A 9,306-nucleotide genomic window follows, 5' to 3' on the forward strand; every position below is an offset into this window, starting at 1 on the left:
CCCCTCTAGCATACAGAGAGATAGGCATTCCCTTAATATAGTGTGTATTTGGAGTCAAACACTAACTCTTTCCTGACTTCTGGATGCCAAATTCCTTCATATACTACATTTTTTGCTGAGGTTCTCTTATTGTTTGATGATGACTGAAGAGTCAAAGACAATTGGGTTCCTTTAATGTTCTGATTCTTTATAGAATATACCAATGCAAATATGTAATAATGGAGATGATCAGATTTAATAATCACTGAATTATATAGTCAGCTTCTAGAAGCCAGAATTAATCTCTCAACCTCTCTCATCTTGTAGACTTGTCCAACAAACCTTTAAAAATGTGTCTATAGTCATTTCTCCAGAACAGAAATAATTCTTATCCAAAGGGGAAGGAGGTTAAAAGGTTTACAAATAATTTGATAGATAAACAGGCTCAGAGTGAGCATCCCAGCCTGAGTCCTGGGGTGGCAGGTCCTGCTGTTATGCACATCACTATAGCAATTGCTGACCAAGTACCTTGTCTCTGTTACAATCACATTTGAAGCCTCTCTTCCCAAGTTCTTCAGTTCAGAGTTCCAGTTTCTATGAACAAATCCATCTCATATCCACAAACCAGCAACTCTGGTTGCTTTTTACTTTCTATCCTCCGCAATTCAGTCAAGTGCTCAACCCTAAAAAGCACAACAAAATAGCCACAAATTTCAAGCTCACTGAAATTAACGTGTAATTCCTAGAGTGGTTGGAACTCCTAGACTGTCACCCAAATGTCATTAGGTTGCACATTTGTCTAGACTCCATTATTTATAGACATGCTAAGTTTTCACTAAACATTATCTTTTCTGTGCCAGACATAAATTTTAAACTTTCTCACATCCAACTGGCCTCATCTTCCTTCCACTCCCAGATTTCAACTTGCTCTGATTCCTGACAGCAGGAGTCCAGCACTGATTGGCTGCCTAGTGCCACTCCAATAGACATAAAACACAGAAGACCACCACTTAACTCCCTGGTGATTTTTAACGTCTCCTTCAGATCATGAGTGAAAAAGACCAAGCTTCTACCACTCTCATCCTGGGAAAAGCAACAGCAGCTCAGTCAGATTCCAGAAGCTATCTGGAAAGAAGAAGTTAAATTAATACTTCAAATGGGGAAAACAAATGTGAGAAACAGATGCAAGAAACTGGCAGGTAGGTTTGTTTACTCTTCTTTCTACCAAGGACTGTTCTGAGAATCCAAAAGCTCCTCTGTAGAGAGTCTCAGCTTAGTAATCCTTTTTGTTTTTCCCTATGACCAAGAGTTTAGTCACGTGATTTCTCTCTCTCTTTTTTTTTTTTTTAATCCTCCACTTTTCTCTTCCTCTTGACTCTCTGGGCTCGCACTCCATAGTGGTACACATGCTCATAAGTTAACCTCAGGCTCTTTTCTCAGGAACCCAAGCTAAGACAATACATTTATGTACAACATTCCCTCAATATCAAACATTTTCTGTTCATCAATCCATATCTATCTTCTCTTCAAAACACCTCTCAAAATAGACTTCTCCACAGAAACTCATAACTTCCTAACTTATGATTCCCTCTGTATTGCTCCCTGAATAGTTTTATAATTTTATTCACGTTTTCTCATCTTCACTGATTTTGCACAAAAGTGATTTCTTCTTCATGGTGGTAAAAGCATTGATCATTTTTTTAAAGATACATTTTTTTTTATTGCACTTAACATGAAGACTCTGAGACAAGATGACACCTGCTGTGGCTCAGGTGAATGCCCACCCTCTGAACTCTGCTTTATCTTCATCAACATTTTGCCTACTTTGCCTTCCTGAGACAGCTTCAGACTTTCCACGGCCAATGTATGCACCTCCCTCCCTGGGTGTCACCTCACAATTGTAGTTACCCTTGGTACACAAAGTTCATTTCCCCAGCCACAATGGCTGGGTCCTGTTGTTGAATACCTGACTGATAAGTGATTTATACCAAGTTATTAATGGCTAAAGGAAGAACACTTTAATATGTAATCATATGTTTCATAGGATACCCTCCTATACTTAATATATGTCATAGCCTCTCCCTAAATCAAACTGGACTTACTCAAAAGGGGGAAAAGCAGTTCAATGGAAAATAATTCCGGATCAAAATGATTTTAATTAGTGATTAAAGCCTCAATTTTCAATATTTTAGAACTTGATTGGTAAGTACCTGATAGCCATATTTTTCTTAGTGTAGTGCCATTACTTCAGTATTTTAAAACTTTGACATCTAAATTGTTTACAAAATTCATCCTGTTTCTTATTTAGAGAAGCACCAGAGGATTTAACCAACCTGGTCATGAAGGCCTCAGGATCTAACATGACCTCTGGGCTAGTAAGTAAGAAGACTGAAACACTAACCTAGATTTTTGCAGATCAAATTCTCTCTGGTTCTACTTTCCCTGAATACATAAGTAGAGCGTCCCTAAAAAAGAATGATAAGGAACAAAGACTCAGTTTCAAGGCAAGGCTCCCTTCCAACACCATCAGGTTGGAAGACAATCTGGGTTTCATGCTGGAAGTTTCTTATCTGCCTGATTGATTTGTTTTGCTTCTTTGAACAAAGGCTGTTTCATAGTAGAAGCTGAGAGACGAGCATCCAGAAAGCTGACTATGGAGCCTGAAGTACAAGCTACAGATATTTATAAAAATATTGCATTCTTTAACAAAAATAGAAATATCTAGCAATCATTATTCAATCACAAAGCATTGATATTATTTGTAAATAAGAGATTCAGAGTAAGATGTTTGCATTTAATTCATATTTATCTCTTCACTCTTCATCTGTACAAAATACAAAAAAAGCTTTGCTGGAAAAAATTTGCCTCAAAACTTAGGTAACATCATTGACATATACTGTTCTTAAGATCATACTAAAAATCCTACATTTAATCATTTTCAATGTTGATGATTGGTTTTCTTCCCTTTATTTAACTTTTAATTTATTTTACACACTTATTTTTATTGCTTTTCGCCTTCTGATCATTTAAATTAGATAGTGAATAATGTTTATAGTGTTTTGAAATGTGCTTTATGCAATATTGCACAAATGCTTGTATGTTTTGTAGGTAAATTATATCAAATAGTTTTCATGATTTTTAGAGTTTTTTGAATTGTAAATACCCTTTCAACTGAACTACAAATATTAATACCCATATATATGTAAGCTATATAATAATTATAAAATAAATATAAAGATGCCTTTTTCTCCAGGAGTATCAGCTTCATTTTTCCATGGGCCTTCTAAATAATGCCATGTAATTGGCCACAAACCTTGACTGAATGTGCAAGTGGATGCTCAGTTGTCTATTTCTGATCTCTTTCTCCTCCATTCCCTTCCATCTGACCAACAGTAACTTATGTCTTCTGCTTAGGACTCTTCCAACTCTTCAGCCTTAGCATAGGGGCAACAGCTATTTCTTGAGCATTAGTCATGTGCCTAGCACTAGGCTGTATACTTGACCTCATTTCTCAATTAATTGTCACACTAACCAGAACAATCTTTGTCAAAATTGTCATTCTACAGGTAAGCAAAGGGACACTTGGTACAGTTAACGAATGAATAAAATTTCACATGGTGGGAGTGATTCTGGGTCAGGTCCAAGTCCATTATCTTTAGTCTTCTACTTTACTGCATGGAGACTCTTGGTCTCCTCTATGATTCATAAGCGTGGAAGTAACTGCTTTGTTAGCAAATTTGTTTCTTATTACTTATTCTTTGTTTCTTATTAACTTCAAGTATTTTTCTCATAATTAAAAGTGTTTTACCTTAACCTGATAGAAAATGAGATTAGATAACCTTTGTGATGCCCTCCAGCCCTGCTCTGATCCTGCCTACAGGTACCAACAGCAGCCTATGGCAAAATAGCTCAGAAAATATTCCCATGGTGGTGGTTGGTGGGATAAAAACTTGAAGACATGATGAGCATGTTTTGCTTTTTCCTAAACCACAGTTACAAATTGAATAGCCTATTTACACTTTGGCTATAAAAAGAAAGTGCATTTCCTGAAGATTTACTCTTTGCATCGCTAGGAATAACATGATAGCATTTGTGTAGCACTGACTGATGCTAAGTACTTTACATGACTGCACACTTTCTATTCAACAGGGCTCAAAACTGATAGGGTTTTAATCTTTCTCCCATCCTGGCCTAAGACGCTCCATTGAACCTCCCAATCCCAAGACTTCGAAACATCTCCAGCATGCCAGCTTTCTGACCTATTGGGTTTGTAACAAATGTACTCCAGTACCTTTCATTTCAGTTTCACATTCAGCTCACATACTTACCTCCTTCCTGGGGCTGAGTGTCAAGGACAGGAAGCTTCTCTTGAATCCCTCCAACACTTCTGATGGAAAACTAACTCCAGTACACTCCTCCCAAATCTCTCATTCCCAAATAAACCACCCTGTAGGCTTTTCCTACTGAAATCCCAATGTGTCACAATTTAGGGTGAGCTTCCATCATGAGAGTTCAAGGCTAGTACCTTCCATAGTGTTGATTACTCATTCTCCTGCTGCTCATCTTCTCTACCCCGAGTTCTCTTCTTAAATTTCATCATTGTTCAAGTAAAGACATTTCAGCAAATCTATTGTACACCTGGTGAGCCAACTGAAAATTAAGATTCCAGGCTCAATTTCTTGCAAGCAAATCCAATCTCTATGAAACTTTCTTTGAAAATAAGTCATTGGCTTATTGCATGAGTGGACCCAAAAGATGAAAAATTCCTGAAGTTGAAGATTTAAAACTCAATATTTCCCTCAAGATCAGTGATTGGAGCATGATAACTGAGATAATGGAATGGATTTGCTTTTGAATAAATCTCAACTATTTATTAGTCTCCTAGTTATCACCTGTTTATTACTAACTTTGGAGGTAATTTACCAATTCTGAGACAAAATGAAAGCTTTTGCCTAGCATCAACTACACACCACTCTGCAACACAGACATTATTATACTTTAGAAAAGTGGAGTGCAAATAATAATTAATGTGACTGTATAAAGGACATAAGAATTTCAATTACTTACTTCATACTTGGTACTTTATAGGATTCAATAAACATTTATTGAGTCCATTAGCATTTATGGGCCACAGGGAGGAGAAACAAGAAGCCAACCCTTTCCTGTGAGCCAGTGGCCGTCTCGGGCTGGGAGAACAGACTAACAGCTCCCTCCACACACCCTGTAAGCAACCAGCTGAAATGGAGAGACACAGGATGGGATGATAGCTAATGAAGTTAAAATAACAACAACAACAGCATATTGGTTGTGGTATTCACTGTTTGGCTTTGCAGGCCTAAAGCTGGTAGTCTAAATATCTATTTAGAGGACACCAATATGCAATATAGCGACTATGGGGGATCTCCTTCTGAAGGTAGTAGCCATTGTTAATTCCTTATTATCTTGTTTTAAAATCCAGTATCATGCTCATTGTTTTGTTTGGTTTGATTTTATTCTGTTTTGTTTTGTTTGATTTTATTATATCTGATGGCATGGGCAGAAATTTGAAAAATAACAAGATATATTATGGTAGCCATTGTTGATTTTCTGTTATTTTGTTTTGAAGTCCTGTAGCACTTTAATTATTTTGTCTTGATTGGCTTTATTTTATTTTGTTTGGTTTTACTATTTTTAAAATAAAAATAATTATTGAATAAACAAGTAATATAAATGAATAGTTCAAGATCATGGTTAGGAAATAATGAACTGGCCTTCATATTTATTACTTTTTGATTATCAGCATCTCTTGAACAGAGTGTTATCCTCATGCAAGCACTGACAACAGCCACAATCATATCATGTAAAAGCCTCTTCAGCTGGACTTAGATAGATCTTTCTGTGAAATGTATCATTTCTCCTCCCACATTGGAATCCAATCCTATAATAGTTCTGTCCACATGCATTTGAAACCAAATACATAATGAGTGTATCTGTCTGGGCTTGACTTCCCCTGTTTTTCATAGTGAAAACTTTCCATGGCAGAATCCTTAACATTCATGAAGGCCATTCTCCTCTGAGCTTTTGTGTTTCACTTGTCCTTAGTAAACCATAAGGATTTATGTGATATTTTCATCTCTTTGTTGCTGTAGGCTCCTAACTTCAGTCATTTTAAAGCTGCTTGCTATGCTTTGGGTATGTTAAACTTCCAAACTATTGGATGGATGGATGGATGGATGGATGGATGGATGGATGGATGGTCAGATAAATGGATGGGATGAATGTCTACATTTCATGTTGCTGATATCATGTGAAGGAAGAAGTAGAGAGCTATCAAGGGCCTCTAGAGAAGAGTCAAACTTTCTCTCAACTTTATCTCCACTAGCCAAGTTTGAAGTAGCCTTTGCTTTCCTTGATGAATTTACAGCCTAGGATTAATAAGGAACAGCAGCAACTCAAACTCCAAAGTCGTAGTTTGATATAGGAAAGATGATGGTTCTTCTCCTTAGACTTGATCTCAAAGGTCCATGGTCTGAGTTACTGAGACACAAAATAAATACAAGAGTAAATAACTTGACATTTGTCTTTAATAGACTATAGCTGCTCAAAGAGGTACAGTGGCTACTAGCAATAATTTTAAAAGTATCCAAGTGGTTGGGATGTGTAGGAAAACTCCATGATTGATTCTGGAGTTCAAGGGAGTAAAGAGGGGCAGTGGCAACTTGGAGTAGAAAGAGGCTTCTGTGTCTACTCTTGGCATAGCTCAGAGTCTCTCATAAGTTTCTGGCAACTTCCCAGAAAGAACAGTGTGTTCCCTGCTGAGTGTACAAAGGACTTCAGAAACATGTTTGTGTGTACAACCCAGTAGACAGAGCTGGGCTTAGCTGCTCTGAGTCACATTCTGCCTCTCTGGAGTGCCAGGAGGAAGTTTCTGGCTTCAGACCTGAAGACCTGATCCCCAGATCCAGGCCAGGCCACATGGTTGAATGTCCATCAAACTCATGTAATCAGTGTAAAAAGCTTCAGGGAAACTGAATGTTCCTGTAAACCATGATTCCAATAATATTCTGCTGTGAGAAGTAAATATAGACTCAGTGTTAGCTAAATTTCTGCTATGGTCACAGAGGCCTCCTTTGTAAACTTGCACCTGTTTTCCCCAGGAGATCCTCTTGCTGGGCATGATTACTCACCCTTTGGGAGCTAAGAGAGCACAAATTAACACCCATCTGGTGCTGCCAGCTTTGGGACCCTGACTCATACTCTCTTATCAGGAGAGTAAACGAAATCCAAGCAGAGGAAAGCATTAGTCACCTTGGCAGGAGGCATGCCTGGTGAAATGTGGAGCTTCTAATAAATAAAAGGGAGTTTTTGGAATGACTGTGAGCTCTTAGCCTCTTGGGGGAGACAGCCAAGTCCATCTGGCTTGGATTCTAATATAAACCAGCAATATTCTCCAGTATTGGAGAATATCTTAGGAGTAGACTATTGGAAATTGTAAAATTTCATCGTTACTGACCTGCCTTTGGGGTCAAGGAAGGGCCATAGAAAATTAAGATTGTGACTCAAAATTAGTGGCAACTTTCATCTCCTAATCCAACTCACTGCTCACTGCTCCTGACTCATCCATCCTCTTATGATCATGCACTGCAGTAACTGAGCACCCAGTTTTTTTGTATTCCCCTCTCCTCCTGAGACTCTAAAGTGTCCTAGCTTTAGTGGACTTCCTTAGTATTCTATCTCACAAACCCTTCAAATTCAACAGTTCCAAAATTAATTTTGTCATAGGAAATAGCAAAGTGGTTTAAAAACTGACAAGCACTGGGGAGGAGTGACTGTGTTTGAATCCTGCCTGCATCTCTGATTAGCTGTGTAGTGTTGGCCAACCGCATAAACCTCTCTGAGCTGCAGTTTAGTCATTTAGACAATAAAAATAAATGTACTTGCTCCAAGGATTGCAGTTAGAATTAAAAGAATTAAACGTGAAGTGATCACACCATTAAGTTGGTCATATTAGTTGTTTTTAAAAAATGAATAGTAAGACCTTCCTGGCTCTGTCTTTTTTTTTTTTTTTTTTTTTTTTTTTTTTTTGTCTTTTTCATTTTTATCGGTACCAAGGATCAAATGACTGCCTGCTTGCAAGGCAGGTGCTTATGCCGCTGAGCTAAATCCCCAGCCCCTTCCTGGGCCTGTCTTAAAGTTAACTAGTTCTTAAATAGAAAGAGAATTCACTGAAACAACAATAAATATAGTGCAGTACATACATGAAGAAATAACATAGCTTTTATTACATTTTCAAGTGTGTACTACCCATAATTGTGTGTGCTACATTTTTATACAGCTGCTAGTGTAGTGGCTTTGTCTATACCAATATCACCATAACCACAAGAATAATGCACATAGAAAGTGATGTTGCTATACGAAGGGGATTTTAGGGCATTGCCTCATGTGACTATGGAAGGCAGCAGGCTCAAAATCTGCAGCAGGAGCTAGCAGCCTGGAGACCCAGGTGAGTGTACCTTTCAGGACTGGATCCGTGCAGAGCCTGGAGGCACAACACCTTCCTCCTCCATGCTTCTGTCTTTTACTAACGTATTCAGCTGATTGGGTGAGGTCTGTTCCCACACATGGAGGCAAACCTGACTTACCTAAAATCTGTTGAATTAAATAACAGCAACACTTGAAAGGTTTTTGCCATAGTAGAAATTATGGCGGCAGTCTAAGGTGGTGGAAGGCCAAAGCGGAAGTGCCTATCACTTCCTGTTTTTTCTTCAGCCTTAATTACAACTCCCCTTCCTGTTTGTACCTACAGAAAACTCCGATCAGCTCCTTGCACTCAACAATGCCAGCCCTAAGTGCCACTCTGGTCAGAGATTATATGTATATTCCATGCCCCACATTCTGGCAGAGAAAGCCAGGCTGCCAGTGGTCATGGACTTTTCTCCACATCCTTGGAATAAAGGCTATTTTTTACTTTATATTCTCTCTTTCATCGCGCCGAAAACTCTGTCAACACTGAGGCTGATATTTGACTAAATATCTGTATATGATACCTTAGAAAAGTTAACATGTAAAATTTAACCAGCTGTTGAATAGCCTAAGAGTAAAAAAATAGGCCATGATACATTTATACGACAGAATTTTAGGCAATAAAGAACTATAAATTACTGATATATGCAAAGTCACAGTTGAGTTTCCAAAATATTGCATTAAGAGAAAGAAGCCAGGCATAAAAGAGTGTGTACCGTGTAATTCAAATTCTGTTAAGTTCAACAAGTAAAACTCATCTGTGACAGAAATAGTACAGTAGCTATCTGTGGATGTGGGGATTTCCTGGCAGGGGGAAGAAGGGAA

This window comes from Cavia porcellus, unplaced genomic scaffold, assembly GCF_034190915.1.
Source record: "Cavia porcellus strain 051 isolate PalLab524CR breed Dunkin Hartley unplaced genomic scaffold, mCavPor4.1 scaffold_2, whole genome shotgun sequence".
Classification (NCBI taxonomy): Eukaryota; Metazoa; Chordata; class Mammalia; order Rodentia; family Caviidae; genus Cavia; species Cavia porcellus.